This window comes from Lissotriton vulgaris, chromosome 12, assembly GCF_964263255.1.
Source record: "Lissotriton vulgaris chromosome 12, aLisVul1.2, whole genome shotgun sequence".
Lineage (NCBI taxonomy): Eukaryota > Metazoa > Chordata > Amphibia > Caudata > Salamandridae > Lissotriton > Lissotriton vulgaris.
Window position 1 is genome coordinate 447007491 of NC_141700.1, and position 13365 is coordinate 447020855.

The 13365-nt window shown below is 37.9% G+C and overlaps 9 non-coding genes across 9 annotated transcripts; all 9 read right to left on the reverse strand.

Moving 5' to 3' along the window:
• Positions 1–258: 258 nt before the first annotated feature.
• On the reverse strand, positions 259–331 carry TRNAT-CGU (transfer RNA threonine (anticodon CGU)). The gene has a single exon. It is a non-coding gene; the product is annotated as a tRNA-Thr (tRNA).
• A 948-nt stretch (positions 332–1279) lies between these two features.
• On the reverse strand, positions 1280–1352 carry TRNAT-CGU (transfer RNA threonine (anticodon CGU)). The gene has a single exon. It is a non-coding gene; the product is annotated as a tRNA-Thr (tRNA).
• Positions 1353–1789: 437 nt separating this feature from the next.
• On the reverse strand, positions 1790–1863 carry TRNAT-AGU (transfer RNA threonine (anticodon AGU)). Its single transcript has one exon. It is a non-coding gene; the product is annotated as a tRNA-Thr (tRNA).
• A 435-nt stretch (positions 1864–2298) lies between these two features.
• TRNAT-CGU (transfer RNA threonine (anticodon CGU)) lies at positions 2299–2371 on the reverse strand. The gene has a single exon. It is a non-coding gene; the product is annotated as a tRNA-Thr (tRNA).
• A 946-nt stretch (positions 2372–3317) lies between these two features.
• TRNAT-CGU (transfer RNA threonine (anticodon CGU)) lies at positions 3318–3390 on the reverse strand. The gene has a single exon. It is a non-coding gene; the product is annotated as a tRNA-Thr (tRNA).
• Positions 3391–4338: 948 nt separating this feature from the next.
• TRNAT-CGU (transfer RNA threonine (anticodon CGU)) lies at positions 4339–4411 on the reverse strand. The gene has a single exon. It is a non-coding gene; the product is annotated as a tRNA-Thr (tRNA).
• Positions 4412–4848: 437 nt separating this feature from the next.
• TRNAP-AGG (transfer RNA proline (anticodon AGG)) lies at positions 4849–4922 on the reverse strand. Its single transcript has one exon. It is a non-coding gene; the product is annotated as a tRNA-Pro (tRNA).
• A 1453-nt stretch (positions 4923–6375) lies between these two features.
• On the reverse strand, positions 6376–6449 carry TRNAT-AGU (transfer RNA threonine (anticodon AGU)). Its single transcript has one exon. It is a non-coding gene; the product is annotated as a tRNA-Thr (tRNA).
• A 435-nt stretch (positions 6450–6884) lies between these two features.
• Positions 6885–6957, reverse strand: TRNAT-UGU (transfer RNA threonine (anticodon UGU)). Its single transcript has one exon. It is a non-coding gene; the product is annotated as a tRNA-Thr (tRNA).
• Positions 6958–13365: the final 6408 nt, after the last annotated feature.

Genomic DNA, 13365 nt, shown 5'->3' on the forward strand with positions numbered 1-13365 from the left:
ATTTTAAAATATACCTTGCTAAAGAATGGATTAGTTGAATTCAACGATAGAGTGATCATTCACCTCTATCTTGTTCTTTGTCATTTTCTTTTCCCTATTTCAGTCAATGCATTCCTACAAAAATCTTCACAATACCAAGCATTTTATTTAATTTTTAAGATAACTTATTCTAAAGTTCATAGAACCAGATGTTTATTCTTAAATTGTATTCAAAACTTGTTTGATGAAAATTATTCGGAAAGCATGGAGAAAACAGTTAGGTGCTACTGAGAATTGAACTCAGGATTTCCTGTTTACGAGACAGGCGCTTTAACCACTAAGCCACAGCACCAACGTTAATAGTAAAAAATGCATAAATAATTTATTGTTGATGATGAAAATCTGTTTTCTGCTATAAATTCTTCTTTATATGTATTGTAATCTTAAACACGAAAAGATACTCAATCACTACGCAAGGATTAATATGTTTTAATAAACAGGTACTCTTATAAAACCCAATTTCATTTCTTGAATTCTTTACAATTTTTTTTCATGAAGGTATTAATATTGCTCAAATCTAGGTAGAAATTTCATCTACCTCTTTCTCATAGATATGTATTTTTTTTTCATTTTGCAATAACAGTATTCATTCTATAATCTTGAAAATACTTGGGTTTTTATAGGGTTTAAGATGATCTGTTCAACAGTAAGATGAATCAGACTTTAATATTTTAATTGTATTGGAATAAGACCTAATGAAAATGATTTGTTATATTACAATGAGCAAAGCAAGGCACTGCTGAGAGTCTAACTCAGGATCTCCCGTTTACTAGGCAGGCGCTTCAACCAGCTAAGCCACAGCACCCACTTGATTCTTAATTTTGAAACACTTTTCTTTATGGTGTTCAAGGGAATATTGCTTTTTCACTTTCATATTCTTTTCTAAGTTCACACACTTCTCTACTCAAACACTTAAGATGAATGAAGACTCTTCACTTATTCAAAAACACCTCTCTAATTTGAAGTTTACCCTATTCATATCAATTTAAAATATACCTTGCTAAAGAATGGATTAGTTGAATCCAACGATAGAGTGATCATTCACCTCCATCTTGTTCTTTGACATTTTCTTTTCCCTATTTCAGTCAATGCATTCCTACAAAAATCTTCACAATACCAAGCATTTTATTTAATTTTTAAGATAACTTATTCTAAAGTTCATAGAACCAGATGTTTATTCTTAAATTGTATTCAACACTTGTTTGATGAAAATTATTCGGAAAGCATGGAGAAAACAGTTAGGTGCTGCTGAGAATTGAACTCAGGATGTCCTGGTTACGAGACAGGCGCTTTAACCACTAAGCCACAGCACCAACGTTAATAGAAAAAATGCATAAATAATTTATTGTTGATGATGAAAATGTGTTTTCTGCTATAAATTCTTCTTTATATGTATTGTAATCTTAAACACGAAAAGATACTCAATCACTAGCGAAGGATTAATATGTTTTAATAAACAGGTACTCTTATAAAACCCAATTTCATTTCTTGAATTCTTTACAATTTTATCCATGAAGGTATTAATATTGCTCAAATCTAGGTAGAAATTTCATCTACATCTTTCTCATAGATATGTATTTTTTTTTCATTTTGCAATAACAGTATTCATTCTATAATCTTGAAAATACTTGGGTTTTGATAAGGTTTAAGATGATCTTTTCAACAGTAAGATGAATCAGACTTTTATATTTTAATTGTATCGGAATAAGACCTAATGAAAATGATTTGTTATATAACAATGAGAAAAGCAAGGCGCTGCTGAGAGTTGAACTCAGGATCTCCTGTTTACTGAACAGGCGCTTTAACCAGCTAAGCCACAGCACCCAGTTGATTCTTAGTTTTGAAACACTTTTCTTTATGGTGTTCAAGAGAATATTGCTTTTTCACGTTCATATTCTTTTCTAAGTTCACACACTTCTCTACTCAAACACTTAAGATGAATGAAGACTCTTCATTTATTCAAAAACACCTCTCTAATTTGAAGTTTACCCTATTCATATCATTTAAAACTATACCTTGCTGAAGAATGGATTAGTTGAATTCAACAATAGAGTGATCATTCACCTCTATCTTGTTCTTTGTCATTTTCTTTTCCCTATTTCAGTCAATGCATTCCTACAAAAATCTTCACAATACCAAGCATTTTATTTAATTTTTAAGATAACTTATTCTAAAGTTCATAGAACCAGATGTTTATTCTTAAATTGTATTCAACACTTGTTTGATGAAAATTATTTGGAAAGCATGGAGAAAACAATTAGGTGCTGCTGAGATTTGAACTCAGGATTTCCTGTTTACGAGACAGGCGCTTTAACCACTAAGCCACAGCACCAACGTTAATAGTAAAAAATGCATAAATAATTTATTGTTGATGATGAAAATGTGTTTTCTGCTATAAATTCTTGTTTATATGTATTGTAATCTTAAACACGAAAAGATACTCAATCACTACGCAAGGATTAATATGTTTTAATAAACAGGTACTCTTATAAAACCCAATTTCATTTCTTGAATTCTTTACAATTTTATTCATGAAGGTATTAATATTGCTCAAATCTAGGTAGAAATTTCATCTACGTCTTTCTCATAGATATGTAGTTTTTTTCATTTTGCAATAACAGTATTCATTCTATAATCTTGAAAATACTTGGGTTTTTATAAGGTTTAAGATGATCTTTTTAACAGTAAGATGAATCAGACTTTTATATTTAAATTGTATCGGAATAAGACCTAATGAAAATGATTTGTTATATAACAATGAGAAAAGCAAGGCGCTGCTGGGAGTTGAACTCAGGATCTCCTGTTTACTATACAGGCGCCTTAACCAGCTAAGCCACAGCACCCACTTGATTCTTAATTTTGAAACACTTTTCTTTATGGTGTTCAAGAGAATATTGCTTTTTCCCTTTCATATTCTTTTCTAAGTTCACACACTTCTCCACTCAAACACTTAAGATGAATGAAGACTATTCACTTATTCAAAAACACCTCTCTAATTTGAAGTTTACCCTATTCATATCATTTTAAAATATACCTTGCTAAAGAATGGATTAGTTGAATTCAACGATAGAGTGATCATTCACCTCTATCTTGTTCTTTGTCATTTTCTTTTCCCTATTTCAGTCAATGCATTCCTACAAAAATCTTCACAATACCAAGCATTTTATTTAATTTTTAAGATAACTTATTCTAAAGTTCATAGAACCAGATGTTTATTCTTAAATTGTATTCAAAACTTGTTTGATGAAAATTATTCGGAAAGCATGGAGAAAACAGTTAGGTGCTACTGAGAATTGAACTCAGGATTTCCTGTTTACGAGACAGGCGCTTTAACCACTAAGCCACAGCACCAACGTTAGTAGTAAAAAATGCATAAATAATTTATTGTTGATGATGAAAATCTGTTTTCTGCTATAAATTCTTCTTTATATGTATTGTAATCTTAAACACGAAAAGATACTCAATCACTACGCAAGGATTAATATGTTTTAATAAACAGGTACTCTTATAAAACCCAATTTCATTTCTTGAATTCTTTACAATTTTTTTTCATGAAGGTATTAATATTGCTCAAATCTAGGTAGAAATTTCATCTACCTCTTTCTCATAGATATGTATTTTTTTTTCATTTTGCAATAACAGTATTCATTCTATAATCTTGAAAATACTTGGGTTTTTATAGGGTTTAAGATGATCTGTTCAACAGTAAGATGAATCAGACTTTTATATTTTAATTGTATTGGAATAAGACCTAATGAAAATGATTTGTTATATTACAATGAGCAAAGCAAGGCACTGCTGAGAGTCTAACTCAGGATCTCCCGTTTACTAGGCAGGCGCTTCAACCAGCTAAGCCACAGCACCCACTTGATTCTTAATTTTGAAACACTTTTCTTTATGGTGTTCAAGGGAATATTGCTTTTTCACTTTCATATTCTTTTCTAAGTTCACACACTTCTCTACTCAAACACTTAAGATGAATGAAGACTCTTCACTTATTCAAAAACACCTCTCTAATTTGAAGTTTACCCTATTCATATCAATTTAAAATATACCTTGCTAAAGAATGGATTAGTTGAATCCAACGATAGAGTGATCATTCACCTCTATCTTGTTCTTTGACATTTTCTTTTCCCTATTTCAGTCAATGCATTCCTACAAAAATCTTCACAATACCAAGCATTTTATTTAATTTTTAAGATAACTTATTCTAAAGTTCATAGAACCAGATGTTTATTCTTAAATTGTATTCAACACTTGTTTGATGAAAATTATTCGGAAAGCATGGAGAAAACAGTTAGGTGCTGCTGAGAATTGAACTCAGGATGTCCTGGTTACGAGACAGGCGCTTTAACCACTAAGCCACAGCACCAACGTTAATAGTAAAAAATGCATAAATAATTTATTGTTGATGATGAAAATGTGTTTTCTGCTATAAATTCTTCTTTATATGTATTGTAATCTTAAACACGAAAAGATACTCAATCACTAGCGAAGGATTAATATGTTTTAATAAACAGGTACTCTTATAAAACCCAATTTCATTTCTTGAATTCTTTACAATTTTATCCATGAAGGTATTAATATTGCTCAAATCTAGGTAGAAATTTCATCTACATCTTTCTCATAGATATGTATTTTTTTTCATTTTGAAATAACAGTATTCATTCTATAATCTTGAAAATACTTGGGTTTTGATAAGGTTTAAGATGATCTTTTCAACAGTAAGATGAATCAGACTTTTATATTTTAATTGTATCGGAATAAGACCTAATGAAAATGATTTGTTATATAACAATGAGAAAAGCAAGGCGCTGCTGAGAGTTGAACTCAGGATCTCCTGTTTCCTAGACAGGCGCTTTAACCAGCTAAGCCACAGCACCCAGTTGATTCTTAGTTTTGAAACACTTTTCTTTATGGTGTTCAAGAGAATATTGCTTTTTCACGTTCATATTCTTTTCTAAGTTCACACACTTCTCTACTCAAACACTTAAGATGAATGAAGACTCTTCATTTATTCAAAAACACCTCTCTAATTTGAAGTTTACCCTATTCATATCATTTAAAACTATACCTTGCTGAAGAATGGATTAGTTGAATTCAACAATAGAGTGATCATTCACCTCTATCTTGTTCTTTGTCATTTTCTTTTCCCTATTTCAGTCAATGCATTCCTACAAAAATCTTCACAATACCAATCATTTTATTTAATTGTTAAGATAACTTATTCTAAAGTTCATAGAACCAGATGTTTATTCTTAAATTGTATTCAACATGTGTTTGATGAAAATTATTCGGAAAGCATGGAGAAAACAGTTAGGTGCTGCTGAGATTTGAACCCAGGATTTCCTGTTTACGAGACAGGCGTTTTAACCACTAAGCCACAGCACCAACATTAATAGTAAAAAATGCATAAATAATTTATTGTTGATGATGAAAATGTGTTTTCTGCTATAAATTCTTCTTTATATGTATTGTAATCTTAAACACGAAAAGATACTCAATCACTACGCAAGGATTAATATGTTTTAATAAACAGGTACTCTTAAAAAACCCAATTTCATTTCTTGAATTCTTTACAATTTTTTTCATGAAGGTATTAATATTGCTCAAATCTAGGTAGAAATTTCATCTACTTCTTTCTCATAGATATGTTTTTTTTTCATTTTGCAATAACTGTATTCATTCTATTATCTTGAAAATTCTTGGCTTTTTATAAGGTTTAAGATGATCTGTTCAACAGTAAGATGAATCAGACTTTTATATTTTAATTGTATCGGAATAAGACCTAATGAAAATGATTTGTTATATCAAAATGAGAAAAGCAAGGCACTGCTGAGAGTTGAACTCAGGATCTCCTGTTTACTAGACAGGCGCTTTAACTAGCTAAGCCACAGCACCCACTTGATTCTTAATTTTGAAACACTTTTCTTTATGGTGTTCAAGAGAATATTGCTTTTTCACTTTCATATTCTTTTCTAAGTCCACACACTTCTCCACTCAAACACTTGAGATGAATGAAGACTCTTCACTTATTCAAAAACACCTCTCTAATTTGAATTTTACCCTATTCATATCATTTTAAAATATACCTTGCTGAAGAATGGATTAGTTGAATTCAAAAATAGAGTGATCATTCACCTCTATCTTGTTCTTTGTCATTTTCTTTTCCCTATTTCAGTCAATGCATTCCTACAAAAATCTTCACAATACCAAGCATTTTATTTAATTTTTAAGATAACTTATTCTAAAGTTCATAGAACCAGATGTTTATTCTTAAATTGTATTCAACACTTGTTTGATGAAAATTATTTGGAAAGCATGGAGAAAACAATCAGGTGCTGCTGAGAATTGAACTCAGGATTTCCTGTTTACTAGACAGGCGCTTTAACCAGCTAAGCCACAGCACCCACTTGATTCTTACTTTTGAAACACTTTTCTTTATGGTGTTCAAGAGAATATTGCTTTTTCCCTTTCATATTCTTTTCTAAGTTCACACACTTCTCCACTCAAACACTTAAGATGAATGAAGACTCTTCGCTTATTCAAAAACACCTCTCTAATTTGAAGTTTACCCTATTCATATCATTTTAAAATATACCTTGCTAAAGAATGGATTAGTTGAATTCAACGATAGAGTGATCATTCACCTCTATCTTGTTCTTTATCATTTGCTTTTCCCTATTTCAGTCAATGCATTCCTACAAAAATCTTCACAATACCAAGCATTTTATTTAATTTTTAAGATAACTTATTCTAAAGTTCATAGAACCAGATGTTTATTCTTAAATTGTATTCAACACTTGTTTGATGAAAATTATTCGGAAAGCATGGAGAAAACAGTTAGGTGCTGCTGAGAATTGAACTCAGGATTTCCTGTTTACAAGACAGGCGCTTTAACCACTAAGCCACAGCACCAACGTTAATAATAAAAAATGCATAAATAATTTATTGTTGATGATGAAAATGTGTTTTCTGCTATAAATTCTTCTTTATATGTATTGTAATCTTAAACACGAAAAGATACTCAATCACTACGCTGGATTAATATGTTTTAATAAACAGGTACTCTTATAAAACCCAATTTCATTTCTTGAATTCTTTACAATTTTTTTTCATGAAGGTATTAATATTGCTCAAATCTAGGTAGAAATGTAATCTACCTCTTTCTCATAGATATGTATTTTTTTCATTTTGCAATAACAGTATTCATTCTATAATCTTGAAAATACTTGGGTTTTTATAAGGTTTAAGATGATCTGTTCAACAGTAAGATGAATCAGACTTTTATATTTTAATTGTATTGGAATAAGACCTAATGAAAATGATTTGTTATATTACAATGAGCAAAGCAAGGCACTGCTGAGAGTTTAACTCAGTATCTCCTGTTTACTAGACAGGCGCTTTAACCAGCTAAGCCACAGCACCCACTTGATTCTTAATTTTGAAACACTTTTCTTTATGGTGTTCAAGAGAATATTGCTTTTTCACTTTCATATTCTTTTCTAAGTTCACACACTTCTCTACTCAAACACTTAAGATGAATGAAGACTCTTCATTTATTCAAAAACACCTCTCTAATTTGAAGTTTACCCTATTCATATAATTTTAAACTATACCTTGCTGAAGAATTGATTAGTTGAATTCAACAACCGTGTCGAGCGCGCAGGCATCCAAGGTAGGGCCCTAAGTTGGATTACCTCATTCCTGGAGGATCGTACACAGGCTGTTCGCCTGGCTAATTTTACAGCACCAGGGCTGAATATCACATGTGGGGTTCCCCAGGGCTCCTCCCTATCCCCACATTTGTTTAACATCTACTTACTCCCCCTAATTAAAGCCTTAAAACAGAGGAAAGTAACGACTTTCAACTACGCAGACGATCTGCAGCTTTCCTTTACCATAGACAACTCCATTGAATCAATCTCCAACTTTCAGGACACCATGGTGTTCATCCGCAACTGGATGGATCACAACCACCTAAAATTGAACCCCGGAAAGACCGAGGTACTGCTGATAGGAGATAGTTGTACATCCTGGGGGCCTCACTATTGGCCAGCAGAACTAGGGACGTTCCCTAAACCCTCCTCTTCCGTAAAAAGCCTAGGGGTGATTATTGACAAAGATCTGTCCCTAAACACTCAAGTGGGCTCGGTTGTATCTAAATGCTTTTTCCAGCTGCGGAAGATCCAAAAGATACACCACCTACTCTCCCAGGCAGCACTGATACAAGTTGTGATTGGCCTAGTCTTATCCCATCTAGACTATGCTAACTCAATCTATCTAGGCCTCCCCTCCTATCAGATCAAGAGGCTCCAGCTTGTACAGAACCAGGCAGCTAGATTGATTTATCAGCAGCCTAAGTGGCAATCGGCCAGAGCTCTGATAAAAAAACTCCATTGGCTCCCACTGCTTCAGCGGGCCACCTTTAAAACCGCCTGCCTCACATTCAAATCTCTAAATTGTTATAGCCCAGTTTTTATTAACAATTTAATACTGAGGTATGTTCCAACCCGTGATCTCCGTTCCAAACATCAGAATTTGTTGGTGAGCACAAAATTCAAGCGCAAATGACATGGTGGGTGTCGCTTTGGACATTTGGCCCCACAACTATGGAACTCACTCCCATGGGAAATCCGTTCTTGCCCTGATCTACTTCGGTTCAGAAAGCAACTTAAGACATGGCTGTTCATACAGGCACATGAGTAACCATCCCCTCGGAAGTCACGTCAGAACAGTTAAATCACAACCGCTCAAAACAGCGCCATGAAACCTTGGTCTAAGTGCGCTTTATAAATTGGTTATAACATAACATAACATAACAATAGAGTGATCATTCACCTCTATCTTGTTCTTTGTCATTTTCTTTTCCCTATTTCAGTCAATGCATTCCTACAAAAATCTTCACAATACCAATCATTTTATTTAATTGTTAAGATAACTTATTCTAAAGTTCATAGAATGAATGAATGAATGAATGAATGAATGAAGAATCACTTGTATAGCGCTATCTACCCGGAGGCCTCGTAGCGCTTATGACAGAAGACTAAGTTAGCACGGGCTCGGGTAGATCAGCAGGAGTTGGCGAACAAGTGGGTTTTCAGGGCTTTCCTGAAGGAAAGATGATTAGTGGTCCCTCTCAAGGTTAGAGGAAGAGTGTTCCAGAGCTTAGCCGCGGTGTGTGAAAAGGAGCGGCCTCCCCAACGGGCTCTCCTAACTCTGGTAGAGGAGGCCAGCTGGAGGATCCCAGATCGAAGGGAGCATGACGGAACATAGGGAGTAACAAAAGGCTGTAGGATTGCAGGGCCCAGGTGATGAAAGGCTTTGTGAAGAGTACACATAGCCTTGAATTGCACTCTGGCCGCTATGGGGAGCCAGTGAAGTTCCCTTAGGGCATTCCTTGCTGATTGCCAGCGGGGGAGGTTGTAGAGCAGGCGAGCTGCACTGTTTTGGGTGACTTGGAGCTTATGGATAACAAAGGAAGGGGCTCCCATATAGAGGACATTCCCATAGTCCAGGCGAGATAGTATGAGAGCCTGGACTAGGATCCTCCTTGCCTGAAATGGAAGCAGAGGGAGCACCTTCCGCAGCATCCTCATCAGTCCAAAACAGGTGGCTGCGGTCTTTGTGGCTTGAGCTGAGAAATTCAGGGCAGTGTCAAGCCAAACTTCCAAGCTTTTTATTTGGTCCTTGGGGGCTGGGGACGGGCCCAAACATGGTGGCCAGATGGAAGCAAAGACAGAGGGGGAGGGGTTACCTAATAAGATAACATCTGTCTTCTCAACGTTGAGTTTTAAACAGGAAGATTGCATCCATCTGGCAACAGCCTCAAGACAGGGGCCTAGGGTGTTGGACGACACCTCCGTGTGGTCTAAAGAGACCACCAGTTGAGTGTCGTCCGCGTAGGTGATAATACGCACACCGAAGGGTTGGACAATCCTGTCGAGGGGTTCCATGTAGGTGTTAAATAAGGTGGGGCTCAGGGAGGAACCCTGAGGAACCCCACACCTGAGAGGATGTTTAGGTGACACTGCCTCGCCCTCGAAGACCTGGAAGAAGCGGTCAGTCAGGAATGATGTCAGCCAGTCCAGAGCCGGGCCCGACACGCCCATGTCCGCCAGACGTTGTAATAGCGTGACATGGTTAACCGTGTCGAACGCGGCGCTGAGGTCTAATAAGATGATGGCAACTTTGCCACCCTGGTCTAACACTGCTCTTGCTTCCTCTGTTACTGCTAGGAGGTCGGTTTCGGTCCCATGTAGGGGGTGAAACCCTGTCTGGGAGGCACGTAGAAGACTATTTGACTCCAAATAGTTCATCAGAGTGTTATTTACATGCCTCTCCAGCAGTTTGCTCAGCCAAGGGAGCAAGGAAATAGGACGATAGTTCGCCAAATTGGATTGGTCGAGACTGGGCTTCTTCAGCAGGGCCCTCACCATCGCGCACTTCCAGGGGGGAGGTACGGATTTAGAGGAGATGGAAGTGTTGAGAAGGTCCAGTATGGCCGGGTGAACTATGTCCATGGCCTTAATCAGAATCTGAGGGGGTGCTGAATCGTTGGGAGAGCCTGAAGTGACTTTGGAGATAAGCTTATCCAGAGCCGAAGAGTCTAGAGGTGGAATTGTGTCAAGCCTACACGGAACTGCGATATCAGAAGTGGAGGGGAGGAGGGGGTCCAGGTCATTATTAACATCCCGAAAAGAAGAATATATATTCTGTATTTTCCCAGAAAAGAACTTAGCCAGTTTGTTGCAGCGGTTTTGGGCACCATCAGCAGAGAGACATTCCGCAGGGGGTGAGATAAGTGACTTGACAATTTTAAAAATCTCCCTTGGGGCGTTAGCGGCTGCATTAATTTTGCTGCCGTAGAAGGCGGCATGTGCTGTCTTTATCTCCTGTTTATAGAGCCTAATAGCGGCTCTATAATCATCCTTCCTAGACTTGGAGTAATCTTGTCTCCAGGCTCTTTCAGATTTGCGACAGGCTAATTTCATGGTCTTGAGAGTGGAAGTAAACCATGGGGCGGCTCTGGGTCTTTTTATAAGGTTGGTAGCCTGTACAGGAAGGACCGTGTCAAGTGTGGTAGAAATCCACTCATCAAAATTGTTAGCTGCTATGGTGGAATTCGACACTTTCCCGGGTAAATTTTTAACCAGGGCGGCTTCCCAGGCGGAGAGAGGAAGTGAGGACCATTTCCTGCCTCGATGTTTAACGGGGCCGCAAGTGGAGGGGGAAAGATTAGTGCGCCAAATGAAGGGAATTAAAAAATGATCCGTCCAGGGTAACGGGACTGGGGATTCGACCAAGAGATCGCTAATATTGCTGTAAATGTAGTCCAGCAAGTGACCTCTATTGTGGGTTGGAAGAAATCCCTTTTGTTGTAATTCTAGCGCGGAAAGATTGGAGCAGAGGGTGTTAGCTGCAGTATCATGGGGGTCGTCTAAGTGCAAGTTAAAATCACCTAACAAGGTGAAGTTGGGTGAGGACAAGATGATACCTGCAGTAATGTCCGTCATTTTAGTTATAAAATTATTGAGAGCACCAGGAGGACGGTAGGCTAGGATGCCAGAAAAAGTAGTGGTGGGGGAAAAATAAAGTGAAAAATGAAAACTTTCGCAAGATGGCACAGTTATAGGGGTAATTCGGCATTTGTAGCTGTCACGATAGACAATCGCCACTCCTCCTCCTCTACCAATCAGGCGATCTAGTCTCTTTAGCGTAAATCCTTGAGGGATGGCCCAGACAATAGCTGGATCGTTGTCCATATGGAGCCACGTTTCCGTCAGGAAAAGTGCATGGGGGTTAAGGTCTTCGATCAAAGAGTGTAGCTCAGTGTGGTGTTTAGAGACGGACCTACAATTCAGGAGGAACATTTTCCAGTCCTGAGTGGGTGATGATGGACGAATAGAGGGGATGGAGGGACGCCAGTTACACTGTTTGCAAACATAATCAATCTGATAAGGAAGATAAGTATGGACACACGTAGGGTTATAAGGAGGACAAAGGGCATGAAGCAATGAGGCATCGTAGGACAGCGAGGGGCCTAACATAATGAAAGAAAGAAGCTGGGCGCCAGGTAGCTGGAAGCGTCTGGACGCGGACTGGCGCAGACTGGCTTCTCTCTGGCGCCTCTCCGGCGCGTCTACGGCGCTACCGCTGCGCGTCACCGCTGCGCGGGCAACTGCGTAATAAAAAGGAATAGGCGGAGTTGGAGACTAGCGCGTCAACCCACCGAAAATGGCCGCCTCTGAAGGAGCAACCAGGAAGTGGTGCCGCTTGCCTCCCTCCACAACAAACAGCACTGGTTGCTGCGGTGGACCGGGGAGTAAGCGCGCCCAAATCAGGTAAATTAATACAGTAAAAGCAGTTTTAAAATGAGCTAAAGCAAAGCACAGAAAGGAATACAAGAGCGCTTGTAGCAGTCCTACTTGCCACCAAGCGCCAGCGCTACGATATTCTTAGGTCAATTTCGAGCGCGATACTGTCCAGCCCTTAAATAATCAGGGCGGAGTGGGAGACTAGCGCGTCAACCCACCGAAAATGGCCGCCTCTGAAGGAGCAACCAGGAAGTGGTGCCGCTTGCCTCCCTCCACAACAAACAGCACTGGTTGCTGCGGTGGACCGGGGAGTAAGCGCGCCCAAATCAGGTAAATTAATACAGTAAAAGCAGTTTTAAAATGAGCTAAAGCAAAGCACAGATAGGAATACAAGAGCGCTTGTAGCAGTCCTACTTGCCACCAAGCGCCAGCGCTACGATATTCTTAGGTCAATTTCGAGCGCGATACTGTCCAGCCCTTAAATAATCAGGGCGGAGTGGGAGACTAGCGCGTCAACCCACTGAAAATGGCCGCCTCTGAAGGAGCAACCAGGAAGTGGTGCCGCTTGCCTCCCTCCACAACAAACAGCACTGGTTGCTGCGGTGGACCGGGGAGTAAGCGCGCCCAAATCAGGTAAATTAATACAGTAAAAGCAGTTTTAAAATGAGCTAAAGCAAAGCACAGATAGGAATACAAGAGCGCTTGTAGCAGTCCTACTTGCCACCAAGTGCCAGCGCTACGATATTCTTAGGTCCAGATGTTTATTCTTAAATTGTATTTTGTATTCAACATGTGTTTGATGAAAATTATTCGGAAAGCATGGAGAAAACAGTTAGGTGCTGCTGAGATTTGAACCCAGGATTTCCTGTTTACGAGACAGGCATTTTAACCAGTAAGCCACAGCACCAACGTTAATAGTAAAAAATGCATAAATAATTTATTGTTGATGATGAAAATGTGTTTTCTGCTATAAATTCTTCTTTATATGTATTGTAATCTTAAACACGAA